The sequence below is a fragment of the Cherax quadricarinatus genome, chromosome 75 (assembly GCF_038502225.1).
Source record: "Cherax quadricarinatus isolate ZL_2023a chromosome 75, ASM3850222v1, whole genome shotgun sequence".
Classification (NCBI taxonomy): Eukaryota; Metazoa; Arthropoda; class Malacostraca; order Decapoda; family Parastacidae; genus Cherax; species Cherax quadricarinatus.
Window position 1 is genome coordinate 18,729,684 of NC_091366.1, and position 20,756 is coordinate 18,750,439.

The 20,756-nt window shown below is 43.2% G+C and overlaps 1 protein-coding gene across 2 annotated transcripts in view; it reads right to left on the reverse strand.

Annotated features, from left to right (window-relative positions):
* Window positions 1-20,756, reverse strand: part of LOC128691938 (uncharacterized) — a 181,929-nt gene that overhangs the window by 100,338 nt on the left and 60,835 nt on the right. The window lies entirely within an intron of this gene.

A 20,756-nucleotide genomic window follows, 5' to 3' on the forward strand; every position in this document is an offset into this window, starting at 1 on the left:
TTCTAGTGGTACACTCTGTAATCATTATTTTACTACATGTAAACCACACAATAACCAAATTCTGTAAACTCAGCATTGTAATCCTTATGGAGAATAAACTTTGAATTGAATTGAATTGATGCAGTTATAGTTAAAAGCCTCCCCCTCCCAGCAACTATAACCCAAGATACACGTAAGCAAACCACCCAACGATTAAATAAAAAGAGTGTAAACTGATGGGTTATCAAACAGAGGAAAAGTCATTGCTTTTGAAGTTAAACTCTAGCTCACGGAGAAAAGACTTATTAAAAACATCTATATCTATCAGAACTGGTGTACATGTCAATAAGTGCCTGACAAAAACAAGACAAGAACCTTTATAAACTAAGAAAACAATGCCATGATCAAAAAATCCATCAGTGCTTTGTGAGGGACGGGAAAGAACCCACAGGAAAAAGCTATTTCATTTCTACTGAACATGAACTGAAAAAATTAGCAAGTGTTGCTCGCCTGAGTCAGAATAAAATGCAGTTTAGACCCACTATCCACGAGCTGTGTTATGAAACTCTGTAACCATACAGTGGAACCCCAGATTTTACACTTAATCCATTCCAGAAGGTCGGTCTAAATCCGAAATGTACGAGAAACGAAGTAATATTTCCCACGAGAAACAATGTAAATACAATTAATCCATTCCAGACACCCAAAAATATTAACGAAAAATATATTTTTTAAAAAATAACTATAGTTTTACATGCAGAAAACAATGAGAAATAAGTATAAAGCGCTAATGAAATAGATATATAAACATTTTAATCACTATTACATACCTTTATTGAAGATGCTTGATGGCATATGGGAGAAGGTGAGGAGGGGAGAGGGAGGAGAGCTTATTGTCTGGAAGGAGAATCCCCTTCCATCAGGATTTCAAGTATCAAAGCCCTATCTGGGGTTGCTTCCCCCTTTGTCTTTTACTGGCACTGGACACCTGTTGCACTAAAAATCTGCCCAGAGAGCTATAATTCTGGTGTCTCTTTAAGATTTGCCTAAAATGAGACAAGGAATTGTCGCTTAACATGTTGCAGATACGGCTTGTAACAGCTTGGTCAGGGTGATATTTTTCCACAAAAGTTTGCACTTCATTCCTCTTTACATAAATGTCCTTATTCACTGAGCAAGGCACCTTCTTCCCTCTCTCTTCCTCCTCCTCTGAAGCTGTGATCTGTTGCTATTCCAGATGAAGGTCTTGCAGCTCTTCAGTGGTTAGCTCGTCCATGTGGTCCTTCCCCAACTCTTCCACATCCTGGCCACTCACCTCCATCCCCATGGATATCCCCAAAGACACAATAGATTCCACAACAGGCGTGGCTTATTTCACAGTCGCACCCAATAGTTGAGTGATGTAATGCTCACTCGACCAGTGACAGAGCAAGACTGAGATACGTACGCCTGAGTGGTAGCACCCCAGGTGGGCGGATGCATCTGATACGTACAATTTGCGGGTGGAGGTGTGAAATCCGGACCAAAATTCTGCCCAAAAAAGTGGTCTAAATCCAAAACATACGATATTCGGTGCATACGAAATCTGCAGTTCCACTGTATTTTCTTTGCATTATAGTACACACAATTATTCTCTAAAACCTAGCATTCTTCTTTCAACTACTGTGGAACCTCGACTTACGAGTGCCCAAATATACAAGTTTTTCGAGATACGAGCCATCACTCGGTCGATTGTTTGTTCTGAGTTACGAGCCAAAATCCTAATTACAAGAGAGGTTCCCACTCAAGGGAGGTTCCTTGATGTTGTTCAGGGGTTCTTGATCTAGGGAATTGGATCTGTGCTCCAGTTCCCTAAATTAAGCCTGAATACCTTCCAACCCCTCCCCCCACAGATGCTGTATAATCCTACAGGTTTAGCACTTCCCCATTATAATAATAATGAGTGAGCTTTGGAATGCTGCCACTGGTGCAGTGAATGCCACAACATCCACTCAGCAGTGCATGTGTTCACCTCACCATGGAAGCATTTCTCTTGTGTTTTGTGCAGTTATTTTGCCAAATTTCTTTTTCAAACCTTGGGCCCTAGTAAAGTACAGTGGAACCCCAGATGACGTAATTAATCCAGAGAGAGTGTCTTATCCCGAATCTGACTTATTCCAAATTAATTTTCCTCATAAGAAATAAAGTGAACCCCCAGTTATTGGCCACTTCTCTTATCGGTCAACTTGGTGATCAGCCGGTTTTTCGACGTCTGGTTATCGGCCATTTGGGACACATCTGTTCACTGGCTTGGACCTTGCCAGTCTGGCTTTGTCTCTCGATATGTGAGGAACCTTCTACTCATACATCCAAACATTTTGCTTGTTTTCCATTGTTTTTAGTGGCATTTTAGCAGTGCAACTGTGAAATAAGTAACCCAAGGCTACAAAGAAAGTTCCTGTGGTAAAGAAAGTGAGAAACACCATGGAATTTAAGCGTGAAGTGTAGCAGATGTGCAGGGAGTGTAGCAGGCATGCAGGGAATGTAGCAGGCATGCAGGAAATGTAGCAGACATGCAGGGAATGTAGCAGACATGCAGGGAGTGTAGCAGATATGCAGAGGGTGTTGCAGGCATGTAGGAGGCGAGAGGAAGGCGAGTTTATTATGCTTCAATATGATGCTAATATAATCTCAACGGCTTAATTTATCTATCACAGTTCATCTAATATGACATAATAAAATATTAATAACAAAGAAACATGATATATACTCTAGAATGAATAAAATATGTCATAATATATGTGAGGAATAAGTGGTGGTGGTATTATTGTTCGGTTTATAAGGGCCACCGAGAGAAGCCGTACATATTAGTGGTGGCGGAGGCGGCAGCAGAACCCACCACCACTATTCACACTTGAACAATGTATGTAATTTATAAATAAGAAATATTTACATTTTAATTTATAACTAAGAAATATTTACATTTTAATTTATAAATAAGAAATATTTACATTTTAATTTATAAATAAGAAATATTTACATTTTAATTTATTAATAAGAAAAATTTGCACTTGGAGGAGATCGCCTCTATTTACTTATGGTCTTGAGGTGGTTTTTGCTAGACCACATAAATGCTTGAGTGCCCATGTCAGTCCTCTGTGCCGCACTCCACTCATCTTACGAATGTGTCTCCTGTGTGCCTACCTGCCTGCTACAAGCAAATATCCAAGTGGTTGACACGGGCTTAGCAAGCACATTCAAGCAGGCTTGAAAGCAGCACTCCAAGCTAGCCAGAACAAGCTAAGGCAGCCTGCAGGTACAGCTGTCCTGACCCCCAGCATGTCTACGTATACATTCTACAGTGCTGCTGGCATACCAGTGTTTCCTGTAGTGGCTTAGTTAAGAACAATTTAATGAGCATTGCAGTACTGACTTTTTAAGTGGGACATGCCAGAGGTTCACCTATAAACATAGTAAGTTTGTGCTGATTTGCTTGTGCACAGAGTGAACATTCGTCTATCATACGTGTGATAGAAGTGTTAAGTGCTGCAGGTTTGTTGTAACTATTTGCACGAGTGGATTTCACTGAATTAGGACATTGTGTGACCATAGTAGGCTTAAAATGAATGAGGAATGTCTAGCCTCATGGGTGACCTTGAAAATGGCACTATAAGACCCGCATACCACTTACACCCATACTGCGTGTGTCTAGTGAGGTGAATGTCCTCAACTTTCCTATTCACCGGTATCCCTTAACTCGTCGCCATTATCTACGTATGGGATAAGGGCGAGTTTAGCTGATCAAGGCTAAACAGCACTCCAAGTCAGCCAGTGAAGGCCAAGTTACACTGCAGTTACATCTGTTCTGAATCGCAGCATGCCTTTGTGAACGTTCTACAGTGTTCCGGCCGTACCATTGTTTTTCCTGCATTGAGAAAGTGTGGGTTGATAAGCCAGATGCTTTAAAGAGTGAGTAATGTCAGGCAGAGTGGAGTAGTGTTTGGTCTCTACCACCATCACCCACATATCTCTCCATGCTTGTACATTGTAAACCACCGTTCACACACCAGATGAAGAAAGAAGATATTCTGAGCGCTGACGACAAAGCCCCAGGCTCTGTCAGCCGTCGGAGAGCGCACATTCATCCCTCAGAAGTCGATTGTCAAGATACTGTGTAACTACGTCAATTTTCTTTCACCGCTACAATAAGATTATTTCTGACTTCCACAACAGCGTTTCACTTTATAGACAGTTAATTGTCATTTGTAAGCCTGTATTAAGACTTTAAAAGGCTCAGAGTGTACTTCAGTGTAGTGATTCCTTACATTTGATAAATCAGTGTAATACATGCTCTGCTCAGTGTAACTGAACTATTAAATACGGTTACATAATTAAGTTGTTTGTCCTAGTGTCATTGCTGTGTTTTCTAATACATTTTCTCGTTCAGACTGAAACTTTACTGCTAAATTCCCAGTAATATTTCAAATTGCAGTGTTGATCTGTGGTGTGAGGGTGTAACTTATGCTTTGTATTTTTACTGTGAACAAGCTTACTCCTGCATAATGTTCAGTTTCATGAATACTTTCTCTTGAGTAATTCGGTTACCTTTAAACTGTGTTAAGCAAGAGTCAGCCTGTTAACATCTATGTTCCTTGCCATCTCATCTAGTGGGTTTAGCGCCTAGTTAAAATTGTAATAGTAACAATTTGCAATCATTATACTTCTAGTTATACATTGTGTAAATTGTTTTAGACTATTTGATCAACTGGATTGTAGTGTTTAACTTCTGACACACCAAGTTAATGACTGCAGACTCGCACTGACACATAATAAACACATTAACCTAAAACACTGGTAACTCTCCAGAAGCTGGGCCTAGTGTGTGTGACCTTGAGAAGTTGAGAGTGTTTATTACGACCAGCGGTGTACCACTCTCACCTATATTTACATCAACACAGGTGTATTCTAAGTGACAAAGTGTGCACTTGGTGAACTTGGTAACACTTGTCATACATAGTAACGCGTGTGTAAGTGAGATTGTTTGGGTACTGGTTCATCTATCTACAGCTGCACACTTATGCTTGCATACATGTATAACATAGCAACGTGTGAGTTACCCAGGATGGACCAAGGAAGTCCGCCAGAGTGATTTATCTCATTGTCATTGTAACATTACCTAGTTACCGTGCTTTTTTTTCTAAAGTAATATTGTTTACAATGTATGGTTGGGGTAAGAGGTTGTCTTCAGCATTCATTGTGATGTCCGCTGTATTATTATTTCAGTGAGGTATATTAGGTGGCAGTAGCCTGAACTAACTCAAGTGGAAGTTATCATTGAATTTGAACCTCATGTTTAATGTGATATATGTCAAAATTCTAATTTTATGCTCAATATTACCTACTTTGTCTCTCTCTCTCTCTCTCTGTCTCTCTCTCTCTCTCTCTCTTCATCTTTGTAATTTGTAATAAGGTGTAAGACCTCGCTTGTACCATCCATTATATGTACCATGTTGAAAATACTATATATTATCCTGAAATACAGTATATGCAAATTGATGACCTATATTGTATTTAATAAAAATTCTGTTACAAAAAATGGGAAGCTGTACCTGCGCAGAAGAGATTCACCACTTTTTTTTTTTTTAATTGAATCAACACAAACGTTAGTGAATAATCGGAAGAATTTTCGTGCTATAGAGGTTATATTGGGCTGACACCTCTCAAATAGGAGCCGAAATTGTTGGATGTGCATTCCTGCATAACGGGAGATATCAGGCGACTGTACAAGACAGCTCCAGGAACCTCAGATAAGTCTGTGATGTTTTAACTCTGGCCAGTGTTATTTTCATGTATAGACTGAGGTTTTCTGAGTATGATACACCTTGATCTCCAGTCAAATGGGTTGAATGAGTTTTAGATAGCTACAGGAACCTCAGATAAGCTATCTAGATTTGTGTTATAATTCTGGCCAGCATTATTTTCATAAATTTGGTTAGAGTGAGGTTTTTGAGTATGATGCATCTTAATCTCCAGTCAAATTGGTGAGTGATATTAAGATATATTCTCCTTCTGTCATGTAAATGTGTATGTGTAATCATTTATTAATTATAATATACAGTCCACAAATTTATATATTTACCAGAATTCCTGGTGATGCATATTTCATTTGTAATTAATAGGTCTACAGCAACTTGTGGATATGACATTTGTAGGTATCGAAGGGGGACATATTTTGCAACCTAGGTGTCTCAAATTCCTACTTGTCTATGTAACTCTGATAAATAATAATTATCTTTGTTATTTACTGGTATGTACATTATGAGTTACATACAGATAAATGCAATTTTCCACATTTAATTTGCGTGTTGGTCCTTCTTGAACCGGAGGTAATTAGTGAAGTCATTAATTAGTTAATTACTTAATAATTATATGTGAAATGACAGAAGGAGGTGGATCTTAAATTCACAAATTTACTTAATGTGTAGTGGATTATAATTATTACAATATTAATTTGAATAAGATAAGTGTGGCTAAAGATTATATTAATGTGTATAATATTAATTTTGCTATGCCAAATTCTGGCAAGGATTTATATTAATTTATACAATATTAATTTTGATAAACCAAGTCTGGCTAAAGGTTTGTTTTAATGTACATTTAAAATTTATATTATAATTTTCTTACATGTAATTGCTAAGCTCAAGTGTAGCTAACATTATTAATGTGCATTTAAAATTTATATTATAATTTTCTTACATGTAATTGCTAAGCTCAAGTAGCTAGGTTTTATTCAAAGGTAAGTTGTATCAGTGTTGTAAGTTGTAATCAGTGTTATTAATTAAGTTGAATTTAATACATTGCATCATGGCTGAAAATGAGGAAATTAATATAGAAGACAAACATATGGAATATAGAGCAAAGAAAGCATCATTGCAGGCTAGAAAAGGTCATGTAACCAAGGCATATAATAAATGTTTGGAATTAATGAATCAAGAAACTGTGAATGCTGATTATTTAAGTCTGTTCACTGTTTCAGTAGGTGTGAGTAGGGGTTCATCTGATTTTGTTAGTTTGATTGTTTTGTTTTTTGATATCTTTTTAGTTCCAAGAATTTCAGATAGAGTTTTCCAGGTTTTTTTCATATCACCTTTGATGTTATATAATTTATTTTCATAATACAATTTTTTAGACAGTAGTTTGTTGGATTAAGTATTGGTAGATAAAAGACTGTTGAGTAGACTTCAGGATGTACATGTTTATAGAGGGGCCACAGATATATCAGATCACTTTCTAGTTGTAGCTACACTGAGAGTAAAAGATAGATGGGATACAAGGAGAATAGAAGCATCAGGGAAGAGAGAGGTGAAGGTTTATAAACTAAAAGAGGAGGCAGTTAGGGTAAGATATAAACAGCTATTGGAGGATAGATGGGCTAATGAGAGCATAGGCAATGGGGTCGAAGAGGTATGGGGTAGGTTTAAAAATGTAGTGTTAGAGTGTTCAGCAGAAGTTTGTGGTTACAGGAAAGTGGGTGCAGGAGGGAAGAGGAGCGATTGGTGGAATGATGATGTAAAGAAAGTAGTAAGGGAGAAAAAGTTAGCATATGAGAAGTTTTTACAAAGTAGAAGTGATGCAAGGAGGGAAGAGTAGATGGAGAAAAAGAGAGAGGTTAAGAGAGTGGTGAAGCAATGTAAAAAGAGAGCAAATGAGAGAGTGGGTGAGATGTTAATAACAAATTTTGTTGAAAATAAGAAAAAGTTTTGGAGTGAGATTAACAAGTTAAGGAAGCCTAGAGAACAAATGGATTTGTCAGTTAAAAATAGGAGAGGAGAGTTATTAAATGGAGAGTTAGAGGTATTGGGAAGATGGAGGGAATATTTTGAGGAATTGTTAAATGTTGATGAAGATAGGGAAGGTGTGATTTCGTGTATAGGGCAAGGAGGAATAACATCTTGTAGGAGTGAGGAAGAGCCAGTTGTGAGTGTGGGGGAAGTTCGTGAGGCAGTAGGTAAAATGAAAGGGGGTAAGGCAGCCGAGATTGATGGGATAAAGATAGAAATGTTAAAAGCAGGTGGGGATATAGTTTTGGAGTGGTTGGTGCAATTATTTAATAAATGTATGGAAGAGGGTAAGGTACCTAGGGATTGGCAAAGAGCATGCATAGTTTCTTTGTATAAAGGCAAAGGGGACAAAAGAGAGTGAAAAAAAATTATAGGGGGATAAGTCTGTTGAGTATACCTGGTAAAGTGTATGGTAGAGTTATTATTGAAAGAATTAAGAGTAAGACGGAGAATAGGATAGCAGATGAACCAGGTGTGGACCAGGTGTTTACAGTGAAACATATAAGTGAGCAGTATTTAGATAAGGCTAAAGAGGTTTTTGTGGCATTTATGGATTTGGAAAAGGCATATGAAAGGGTGGATACGGGGGCAATGTGGCAGATGATGCAGGTGTAGGAGGTAGGTTACTGAAAGCAGTGAAGAGTTTTTACGAGGATAGTGAGGCTCAAGTTAGAGTATATAGGAAAGAGGGAGATTATTTCCCAGTAAAAGTAGGCCTTTGACAAGGATGTGTGATGTCACCGTGGTTGTTTAATATATTTATAGATGGGGTAGTAAGAGAGGTAAATGAGAGGGTCTTGGCTAGAGGCATGGAGTTAAAAGATAAAGAATCACACATAAAGAGGGAGTTGTCACAGTTGCTCTTTGCTGATGACACTGTGCTCTTGGGAGATTCTGAAGAGAAGTTGCAGAGGTTGGTGGATGAATTTGGTAGGGTACCTGGAGTTTACCTGGAGAGAGTTTCGGGGGTCAACGCCCCCGCGGCCCGGTCTGTGACCAGGCCTCCTGGTGGATCAGCCCCTGATCAACCAGGCTGTTGCTGCTGGCTGCACGCAAACCAACGTACGAGCCACAGCCCGGCTGATCAGGAACTGACTTTAGGTGCTTGTCCAGCGCCAGCTTGAAGACTGCCAGGGGTCTGTTGGTAATCCCCCTTATGTGTGCTGGAAGGCAGTTGAACAGTCTCGGGCCCCTGACACTTATTGTATGGTCTCTTAACGTGCTAGTGACACCCCTGCTTTTCATTGGGGGGATGCAAAAGAAAAAAATTAAACGTGAATACAGGAAAGAGTAAGGTTATGAGGATAACAAAAAGATTAGGTGATGAAAGATTGGATATCAGATTGGAGGGAGAAAGTATGGAGGAGGTGAATGTATTCAGATATTTGGGAGTGGACGTGTCAGCGGATGGGTCTATGAAAGATGAGGTGAATCATAAAATTGATGAGGGGAAAAGGGTGAGTGGTGCACTTAGGAGTCTGTGGAGACAAAGAGCTTTGTCCATTGAGGCAAAGAGGGGAATGTATGAGAGTACAGTTTTACCAATGCTCTTATATGGGTGTGAAGCATGGGTGATGAATGTTGCAGCGAGAAGGCTGGAGGCAGTGGAGATGTCATGTCTGAGGGCAATGTGTGGTGTGAATATAATGCAGAGAATTCGTAGTTTGGAAGTTAGGAGGAGGTGTGGGATTATCAAAACTGTTGTTCAGAGGGCTGAGGAAGGGTTGTTGAGGTGGTTCAGACATGTAGAGAGAATGGAGCGAAACAGAATGACTTCAAGAGTGTATCAGTCTGTAGTGGAAGGAAGGCGGAGTAGGGGTCGGCCTAGGAAAGGTTGGAGGGAGGGGGTAAATGAGGTTTTGTGTGCGAGGGGCTTGGACTTCCAGCGGGCATGCGTGAGTGTGTTTGATAGGAGTGAATGGAGACAAATGGTTTTTAATACTTGACGTGCTGTTGGAGTGTGAGCAAAGTAACCGGTGGCCTGGTGGCCTGGTGGCTAAAGCTCCCGCTTCACACACGGAGGTCCCGGGGTCGATTCCCGGCGGGGGGAAACATTTCGACACGTTTCCTTACACCTGTTGTCCTGTTCACCTAGCAGCAAATAGGTACCTGGGTGTTAGTCGGCTGGTGTGGGTCGCATCCTGGGGGACAAGATTAAGGACCCCAATGGAAATAAGTTAGACAGTCCTCGATGACGCACTGACTTTCTTGGGTTATCCTGGGTGGCTAACCCTCTGGGGTTAAAAATCCGAACGAAATCTTATCTCTTATCTTATCTTATGAAGGGGTTCAGGGAAACCGGCAGGCCGGACTTGAGTCCTGGAGATGGGAAGTACAGTGCCTGCACTCTGAAGGAGGGGTGTTAATGTTGCAGTTTAAAAACAGTAGTGTAAAGCACCCTTCTGGCAAGACAGTGATGGAGTGAATGATGGTGAAAGTTTTTCTTTTTCGGGCCACCCTGCCTTGGTGGGAATCGGCCAGTGTGTTAAAAAAAAAATTTAGACCTTCTTATCAGGCTGGTAAGTGCTGACGAGTAACGCTTAGACTGTTCTCTAGTTATTTGACCCATTCTATACTGTTTTTCATATTTGTGCTTTGTGTTAATGGATTTGAGAATGCTTGGTGTTAGCCAGGGATTATTCAGTTTCTTTGCTGTGATCTGTTTAGTTTTTTGGGGCAGTGTTTGTTATAGAGGCATTGGGCTTTTTTTAGAAAATTATTTATACATTCATTCATATCTGTATATGGTTTGAGCTCATTTTGCCAATCGATGTTATTCATAGCTGCTATAAAGTTGTTAACTGCTGTCTCGTTATGTAGTCTGAAGGTTACTTTAGTAATGTCTTGTGGCAGTTTGCCCAGATTAGTTATGAGAAAGGTTCTGTAGTGGTCTGTAGTTGTGAAAACTTGTGTGGACTGCCTCCAAGTGAGTCACCTACCCTGGCAAACTCTGTTGACACCGAGCTCTGAGGTGGGTACCTCAGCCTCACAAGTGGCTTATAGAACAGATTTTCACAAATGATTGGTATTGCAAGAAACTTTGCCCTGCATGCACGTATAAAGGACTAACTTACTTGGTGTTGCAGCATATATCCTGATCTTCAACTTCCTAAGCCTAGCTTTAGCCCCTTTGGACTTCCCCTTGGGAACCACGTGCAACCGGGAGCATTAATTCCTGCAATATTCAATCGTTATTAGTGTCCTGCCTGCACCTCAGAAATTCCTATATCCAAGAGGGTATGTATCCCCTAGTATAACTATGCAGACTCAGACGCTAGCTTCAGACGGCTCTGAGACGCTGGTACTTACTGGGCATGCTCCCTCTCTGTAGCACGCCGAGCCCACAGTAACTCAACCCACAATCTCCTAAGACACTGGCCAGATCCTACAGGAAAAGGTGAATATCTCGTCTTACTGTATGGGCTGATGGAGGAGATCATCTACGGTGGCCCGGTGGCCTGGTGGCTAAAGCTCACACTTCACACACGGAGGGCCCGGGTTCGATTCCCGGCGGGTGGAAACATTTCGACACGTTTCCTTACACCTGTTGTCCTGTTCACCTAGCAGCAAATAGGTACCTGGGTGTTAGTCGACTGGTGTGGGTCGCATCCTGGGGGACAAGATTAAGGACCCCAATGGAAATAAGTTAGACAGTCCTCGATGACGCACTGACTTTCTTGGGTTATCCTGGGTGGCTAACCCTCCGGGGTTAAAAATCCGAACGAAATCTTATCTTATCTTATCTTATCTTACATCGAGGTGCCTCTACCAGATTTCCCCAGGTCTCAGATATGAAGACATGTGGGGGCGCCGCCTGCTGTTCACGGCACGTCTTGTCCAGTCGATGTCTATCGAAAGAAGGACGCTATTCTGTCTTTGTGACCTGCGCCCCGACATTCAAGCTAGGGCTGCCAGTTCTCCCTAGCTAACTTATCCTAGTGTTTGCCTACATTATCGGCCTATTACTACCTATGTTAAGGTCTTAGGTCTACTCTATCATTATCTACAGATGCCTTAGTAAACCTAATATTAGTGTACTACCTGTAAAACTACCTACTCCTTCCCTGAAGAGTAAATCTATAAATTAAATAAGCTTACCAACCGCCAACGAGAGAATGCCGTGTTTGGGAGGGTTTAAGGGCCGCTCGGCTCAGACGACCAGACGCCCATGCTGGATCTGAGCTGTGGAACTATTTGGACCAAATAAATTTCCACATCCTCCCGCCGGCGAAGGTAGGCGCTAAGTCTAGATCAAGTCTGCCTCCCGCAGGCCCCCCCAGTGGGCCCTGGACTCGAGCGCCGTTCGACGGGTCGTCCGGCCGCTCAGCTCGCTCAACCTCTGGTCTGATTTCTCATGTCCCGGTCCCACCGTGTGGACCTCGAGAGGCAAAAGCCTGTTGATGGGTCTTATAGTCTCGACACCGTTCATTCTCACTTTCACCATTCTCAACCGCCCAGCCTTGTCTGGGTGGGTTGACACTACCAGGCCAAGAGGCCAGTATGCCCTCGGCGCCTCGGATTCTACCAGCACCAGGTCCCCTTCACTTAGCATCATCTTATTCGCCTCAGGGTCGGCACCATAGAAATGTTCCCGCAAGGTTGTCAAGTAATCCCTGCGCCACACCTGGTTCCATTTGTCCAGGATGTTCACCAGTCTGTTGTGACTCCTGTGCAGTTCTTCATTGATGGGGGGACCATCTGGCCCATAATAATCCAGCTCCTTGGAAGACTGACTCAAAATTGCGGGGAAGGGCTCAATCCTTCTTCCAAACAGCATGTGATTAGGGGTGAGAGCTTCTTGCTCGTCAATCCCATTTTGTACGTAGGTCAGAGGCCTGTTATTAACTCTTGCCTCTATCTCAACTAACACTGTCCTCAGTTCATCACAGCTCACCCTCCTGCCGTGCAAGACCTTCCGAATGCACCTTTTGACTGTGCCCACCATGCGTTCATAGAATCCCCCTTGCCAGGGTGCCCTGGGAGCTATGAACCTCCACTCGCACTCTATTCTCTTCAGGTGTTCTCGTACTTCTCCGTTGTCCCTAAGATTCCTGAAGACTTTATCGGCCGCCCTAAAGCTTGTGCCATTGTCCGAGATAATCAATCGCGGGCACGAGAATCTGGCAGTAAACCTCCTGAACAACTTCACGAAAGTCTCTGTTGTCATATCTTCTGCCAACTCCAAATGCACCGCTCGAGTAGTGGCACAAGTAAACAGGCAGACATATACTTTCTGAGGCCCCACCCTCTCGTCTCCTGGGTTCTTCAATGTGATAGCCCCAGTATAGTCTATTCCTACAGCCTCAAAGGGCCTGTCACTATGTACCCGCTCCTGAGGTAGCGGTGGTGGACCTGGGTATGGTAGGGTCCTCCCATCGTACCGCCGGCAGACCGTGCAACTCTTTAGCACCCTTTTGACGGCAGCTCGACCCTTCAGTACCCAGTAATTCTGACGTAGGCAGGTGAGGGTATCTCCAAACCCCCCATGTAAGGTCCTCTGATGGGCATCTTGTATCAATGGCTCTGTCGCCCATCCCTCCTTTCCCAGCAGCACGGGATGTTTGGCCCCATAGCTGAGCTCAGAGTTTTGTATTCTTCTCCTGCATCTTATTAGCCCCGCATGATCTAGGAACAATCCCAATGAGTGAACCAATTTGCTGTTCCCTGAGTCGTCATCGTTGGACACGCGTCCTGACGCCATAACCTGCTGCCGGGTCGCAAGTACTTCCAGCACTCCTGGAAACCTCCCCCTTTGGTACTGCCTTATCCAATATTCTCTGGGACCCACTAGAGACAACTGTCGACCTTGGCTTACCTTGTCATGCAGCTTCCTCACGAATCGAAATACCATTTCCGTGACTCCTATAAGTTTTCTCCACGAGGAGTAGCGCCTGGGGTCAAATAATTCAGTGTCGTGTTCCCCCGCAAAATGTACTATGCTGCTGATTGTCTCCACGAATTTCTGCTCCGGCCAGCAATCCCTTGCCGGTAACCAGTCTGGGCCTTTGAACCAAAGCTCGCTTTTACTCAACTTTCTGTGTCACCCCTCGGCTTATCAGGTCGGCTGGGTTTTGATCTGTAGGCACATACAGAATTGTTGACGTTGACTGTAGTTCCCGTATCTCCTTTACCCGATTCCTGACATAGGGGAGCTTAGACCTGTCATTCTGGACCCACTGTAAGGCCACCTCCGAGTCTGTCCATACATAGGTGTGTGTCACCCTCAGATTACTTAACACCTCCTCTACGTACTTACCCAGTCTTGCTCCCAGCAACATCGCCGTGAGCTCTAGCTTTGGGATCGAGCAATCCTTCAGGGGTGTCACCCGCGCACGACTGGTGACCAGATTGACTTGGTCCCCGGCCACCAAATATGCTACTGCCCCATAGGCCCTGGAGGAGGCATCACAGAAGACGTGCAAGTCATAATCCCGCCCGGTGCACCCGATGGACCTGGGGAATGTGAACTCGTGCAATTCCGCTAGGTCTTTGTTAACCAGATCCCACTCCTGGCAGACTGTTTCTGGCAGTGGGTCGTCCCAACCTAGGTTCAGCTCCCAGGTCTGTTGCACCAGCATCCTCCCTCGAATGGTGATGGGTGTCAACAAACCCAAAGGATCGAAGGCAGTCTGCACTTTGCTCAGCAAAGACCTCCTGGTCAGCTTCCCTTCCCCATCAGGCTTCCTCTTTAGCCTAAGTCTGTCTTCCTTGATTTCCCACTCCAGTCCCAACACCGATGTTACCTCAGGTACTGAGTAGCCAGTATAGTCACGTTCCACCATGCCCCGCAACGTTGGATTGTTTGTCACCCATTCTCTCAATGGCATGTTAGCCGAGAGCATCTCCTGATTAGACTCTTGGTAAATGTCCATCAACAGCCTTTCATCTGAGGTGGTACCCTGCATGTTGTCTTCAGTAATTCTTTAAGCGGGCTGTTACAGTTCACAAGGTGGTAGTCTATGGTAGCCTGTAATAGGAATGGTGAACTAGTGGCACCAAACAACACTGCCCTGAATCTATAGGTATCATACCCTTGCTTGGGCATCTCCCTGTTAGCCAACCACAAGAATCTTGTGTAGTCCCTGTCCTGTGGCTGCAACCCAATACGTAGGAAGGCTTTGCTAATGTCTGCCGCATAGGCGTACTGTTCGGTCCTGAATCTCAACAACACATCTGCTAATTTCTGCGTCAGGGAGGGCCCTGTGAGCAGACAGTCGTTCAACGATGGCTCTTGGGGACTCGCCTGCGAGCTGCAGTTGAAGACTACTCTGATGGGAGTGGTTACCGACTCCTTGGTGACTGCCATGTGTGGAAGATAATGGGTGTTTTCCCCAGGGCTGGCATTGGGCACTTTCTCGATGAACCCAAGGGCCAGCTGTTCCTTAATAATATCATCATATTTCCCCACCAGACCCTTCTTGGTCAGGCTGTTCACCAATGAATTCAACTGACCACGTGCCCTCTTGAAATTAGTGGGCAGCGTTGGGTGGCCCGGTTTCCATGGGAGTCACACCCAATACTGTCCGTCCCTGAACTGCACATGGTTCAAGTAATCTCGATACGTCTCTTCGTGTTCGGGGGGCGGCTGGTCACCTTTAATACCTACTACATCCAGGTCCCATAGTTTATGGACCGGCTCACTGTCGGATATGCCAACTTGCGCCTCTGACAGGCCTTCGTGCACACCAATCCGCATCACCAGTACAGCCTCAGTCGCTGTAATACCAGAGCCCTCCTTTCCCGGGGTCGCAGAGAAGTGAGCTGGTATTCTGCCTCCTACGATGTACCCTGCTGGAGTCCTGTACAGGCCCACACCTTCCTTGATAACCCTTCTCGTAGACACGAACTCGTCTAGGTAATCCCCTCCTACCAAGATGCCTACATTACTAACATTGTCTGTAGCAATGTCTGGTTCTGCTAGCTTCACACCCAACTCCCTCAAACGTTTGACTGCTGCAGCCAGTCCCCTAGTGGTAATGATATTGGGCAGCCTCTTCACCATCAAGGCTGAAATTTCCCGTCGATGCCCGGCTAACCTGACCGTCACATTGACTACTGGATAAGACCTGCGTGGGACTTCCCCACCAAACCCTTCCACCTTCATGTCAACTTTACCAACTGTCTCCAGCTTCAACCTAGTTGCTAGACTCTCCTCTATGAAGGATCTCTGTGCCCCACTGTCGAAGAACAAACGGGTTGTTTCAGACTTCTTCCCGTTCGCGACCACCGCCATTATGGTGGGCAAGGCCACCGAGCCTTGAAACTGCTCACCAGAACAAATTCTCGGTGCCGTACTCACCACACTCATCGCTACTTCTGACTTGTTCTTGCTCTCCGCCCTTTCTTGCGGTTTGCTCTCCTTAACTTGTGCTAATCCGGCATCATTAGGACACAGTGCACTGTGGTGCTTTCCCTTCCGGCAGCCCCGACACTCCCTGAGCATGGTGTTACAGTCCCTGGCAAAATGTTCTCCACAACACTTGAAACAAAGTCTCAACTCTCTTAGCCGTTGAACCCTTTGGTTATAGGTGGTGAAGCTTGAACACCCTGAACTAGCGTGTTCTTCATCACAAAACACGCACCGTCTCATACTGGCCGCTTTAGTGGCTTCTCCCTTGGCCCTGTGGGTGGAGGGCTCGCCCTGGGCATAATACGTGCCTACTTTAGTGGGAGGCGGTTTAGGTCTATCTCTCGAATGTCTGGGGAAGTCGACCGACTTCTCCTTGGTAGGTAATTTCTCCCCCTGACCTATGCTCAGGTGAGATATGAGATCCCCTAACCCTTCAATAATTTGGTTTATCGTGAACCTATTCGTCCGATATTTTAAGTGTAACTCATGCACTGTCGTGCTAGCCAGCTTCCTCTGAATCACCTGGCTAAGGACCCATTTTGAATCATTCTCACCATGCAAATCTCTGAAACTATTGGTCAAGCTCATAATCTCAATACGGAACTTCTCTAGACTTTGACGGTCATGTCGGCAAGCCTCTAGATCCAACAACCGATAAAGTATAGCTACCTTTATCTCCTCAGTGTTGCCAAACATGTCTTCTAATTGGTCTTTGGCATGTTGGTAATTAGTGTCAGTAATCGGGTAGTGCCGGACCAGATCTAAGGCTTTACCCTTGATCTGCGACCGCAAATACTGCAACTTTACGGCATCTGACAAATCATTTCTGTCATCTATCTGGGCTCTAAACTGATCCCAGAAAGCAATGTACTCTGTTAAGGTTCCGTCAAACGTTGGTAAATTCAACTGGGGCAATCTGGGCAACACATTAACAGGCGTGCTGTTGTTCGTGTTCCTTGAAACATTTGCTGCCCCTGCTGTACTGGCCTTCAAAGTCTTTATTAACTGCCTGCAGAGTCTCATCTCTGCTTTACACTCTGCCCTTCGTTCGTCATAGTCTGTCTGTGCTACTTCGACCGTATATTCAGACTCACCTGTAGTATAGGCCTCTGTCTCATAAAGGATAAATGATCTCTCAAAGGCCTCCAGTCTTTGCTCCAAAGGTTTCAGGCAACTCTCTAGTTCCTCCCAGTCTACGTCCTGATCTTGCCTGACCATACGACACTCCTCACATGCTTTGCTCAGGCGCCCCTTATAGGCTCCCATAGACCGCTTTAATTGACTTAGAGCTGGGACAGCTGGTACTGCATCTTCACCTACCATAGTTGCGGTTTAGTTAAGATCACGGTGCTAATTTGTATTTCAATTAGCCCACCCCACAGCACAAACGGTATTAGGTGAGAATGAACGAGTCTTAAGGCTTCTCAACAAGCTTAACAATTCCCTTTGTCAAATTGACTACTATGAATCAAAAATGTACACTGCTAGCTCTCAAATCCCAATCAAAAATGTGTATCGATGTGAAAGCTTAATCTAGCAGTCAACTGTACAATGCCAGCAAATAATTACAGGACTTAACCTAGTCTCAGGTATAATTCACAAATCCCACATTAACATGAATCAAAGATGATGAAAATCACAATAAAAGTGCAGTATACAAATTAAAATCACTTGGTTAACACAAGTAAATTCAACAATTCAACTTGTGAAACAGTAAATAAATAATGTATGTAAACAGCTTGGCCTAACTGTGCCCAGCTTACTCTGTTTAGCGTGGATGGTTGGATAAGGTAAATCCTAACCTAGCTAGTGTGCTATAACTTAAACCTGGCTTTATAACTCCCTGTAAATAATAACTAGGTTAAATCTGTCCTAGCTACTATAACCTTTTGTAAATATTGCACAAGCCTAGCCTAACTGTGGCTACCTTGCAAATCCACTGTAAGTAATTAACACACAAGTCTCCTACTCTGGATTACTTGTAATCACTGTAAATAATTAAATTCACAAGCTTCTCTAGCCTACCTGGCCTGCCTGTAAATTACTGCAAATAACAACTTCTGTGTATAGTCAGCTTGGCCTAGCCTCTGAGTAACTTTGACCTAGGTGTGCTAACTTAACCTAACTTTTTTAAACTGGTTCCTAACTGTGGCCTAGCTATGATAGCTTAACCTAACTCTGTAAAACTGGTTCTTAACTGTAGCCTAGCTATGATAGCTTAACCTAACTCTGTAAAACTGGTTCCTAACTGTGGCCTAGCTATGATAGCTTAACCTAGCTATTCCACATCCGGTTTTCGAAGGACCACTTTTGTGAAAATTTGTGTGGACTGCCTCCAAGTGAGTCGCCTACCCTGGCAAACTCTGTTGACACCGAGCTCTGAGGTGGGTACCTCAGCCTCACAAGTGGCTTATAGAACAGATTTTCACAAAGAAACTTTGCCCTGCATGCACGTATAAAGGACTAACTTACTTGGTGTTGCAGCATATATCCTGATCTTCAACTTCCTAAGCCTAGCTTTAGCCCCTTTGGACTTCCCCTTGGGAACCACGTGCAACCGGGAGCATTAATTCCTGCAATATTCAATCATTATTAGTGTCCTGCCTGCACCTCAGAAATTCCTATATCCAAGAGGGTATGTATCCCCTAGTATAACTATGCAGACTCAGACGCTAGCTTCAGACGGCTCTGAGATGCTGGTACTTACTGGGCATGCTCCCTCTCTGTAGCACGCCGAGCCCACAGTAACTCAACCCACAATCTCCTAAGACACTGGCCAGATCCTACGGGAAAAGGTGAATATCTCGTCTTACTGTATGGGCTGATGGAGGAGATCATCTACGGTACATCGAGGTGCCTCTACCAGATTTCCCCAGGTCTCAGATGTGAAGACACGTGGGGGCGCCGCCTGCTGTTCATGGCACGTCTTGTCCAGTCGGTGTCTATCGAAAGAAGGACGCTATTCTGTCTTTGTGACCTGCGCCCCGCCATTCAAGCTAGGGCTGCCAGTTCTCCCTTGCTAACTTATCCTAGTGTTTGCCTACATTATCGGCCTATTACTACCTATGTTAAGGTCTTAGGTCTACTCTATCATTATCTACAGATGCCTTAGTAAACCTAATATTAGTGTACTACCTGTAAAACTACCTACTCCTTCCCTGAAGAGTAAATCTATAAATTAAATAAGCTTACCAACCGCCAACCAGAGAATGCCGTGTTTGGGAGGGTTTAAGGGCCGCTCGGCTCAGACGACCAGACGCCCATGCTGGATCTGAGTTGTGGAACTATTTGGACCAAATAAATTTCCACAGTAGTGTTGTCTGTGATTATGCCTGATTTTAAAGGGGATATTGTGTTTGTCTAGATGTGGTGATGTTGTCTATTAAGGAGATGCTTGTCTCAGAAATTCTTGTAGGTTTAGATATTGTTGGTAGCAACAGGCAGTTACTCATTGTGTTTGTGAATTCGGTTACTTGTGGGTCCTGGTCATGTAGTATGTTTATGTTGAAATCACCTGTTAGTAGTAGGTGGTCTTTATTCATGTGTGCATCAGTAATCATGTTTCCTTGTTTTTCACTAAAGTGATAAATGTTTGACTGTGGTACTCTGTAGATGTTTATAACTGTGAGGGTTTTTTGCAGGTCTTTTGATTAAAATTTGGCTATGATATATTCTCCATGTTCATCCCTTGTGCAAGATTTATTGATACATTCGAGTTGATATGAATAGTATATAGCTGTTCCTCCCCCTGGCTGGTCTGTTCTACAGTTGTGTATGACCATGTAGCCAGGAATGGTATAAACATCTGTAATATCAGGCTTAAGCCAGGTTTCTGTGAGAGAATTGGTCTATGTGATAAGTGTACACCATATAAAGAACATTTTGCAGCATGCAGTGTATGAGAAAAAACTGTAACCATGTTTTCTGGTTTAAAACAGTGACTTGGTAGTGTATTTCTGTATGTTTTTTTTATGGTTATATTCTGTGTTTCTTGGTTTCATTTGACAGAATGGAAGATACATTATAGAAACAAAGGTGATTTTTGATTGGTTTCAGGACTGAAAATAGCTTGAAATTGAGCAGAAATGTTCGATTTTTGCCGATGCTCAAGAGTAAACAAATCACGTCAAGCGTCCAATGTGTGTCAATAACTGGATCTAATGTGTTCACAAATGCACCGATATTATACAATTCTATTACAATGTTGGTGTGTGAATAAAAATTCTTTGCGAATGAAAAATCAAAAGGGAATTCAAGTGTAAAGTTTGAAAACATAACTAATGAACAGAGGAAATTATATTTTAGTACCAGGAATGTTTGTAATGTTTATTCTGAAGCCTGTGTTCAAACAGGAATGTTTTGAAATATGTCTGAAATTGACTAAATTACCAGTTTCTAATCACCTTGTTGGGTAGTTGAAACAGATGTTGGGGCAATTTCTTGTGCTCAATCAATAAAATGGAAACATGCTAGAGAAATAGCTAAGAATTTGGTCAACTGGAACAATGTAATTGGCCTAAAATAGGACTGAAAGTGGCCAAAATTACTGATGCTTAAACATTGCTTATGCAGCAAAATTTATGTATGTGTAACTTCATCAATTTTCC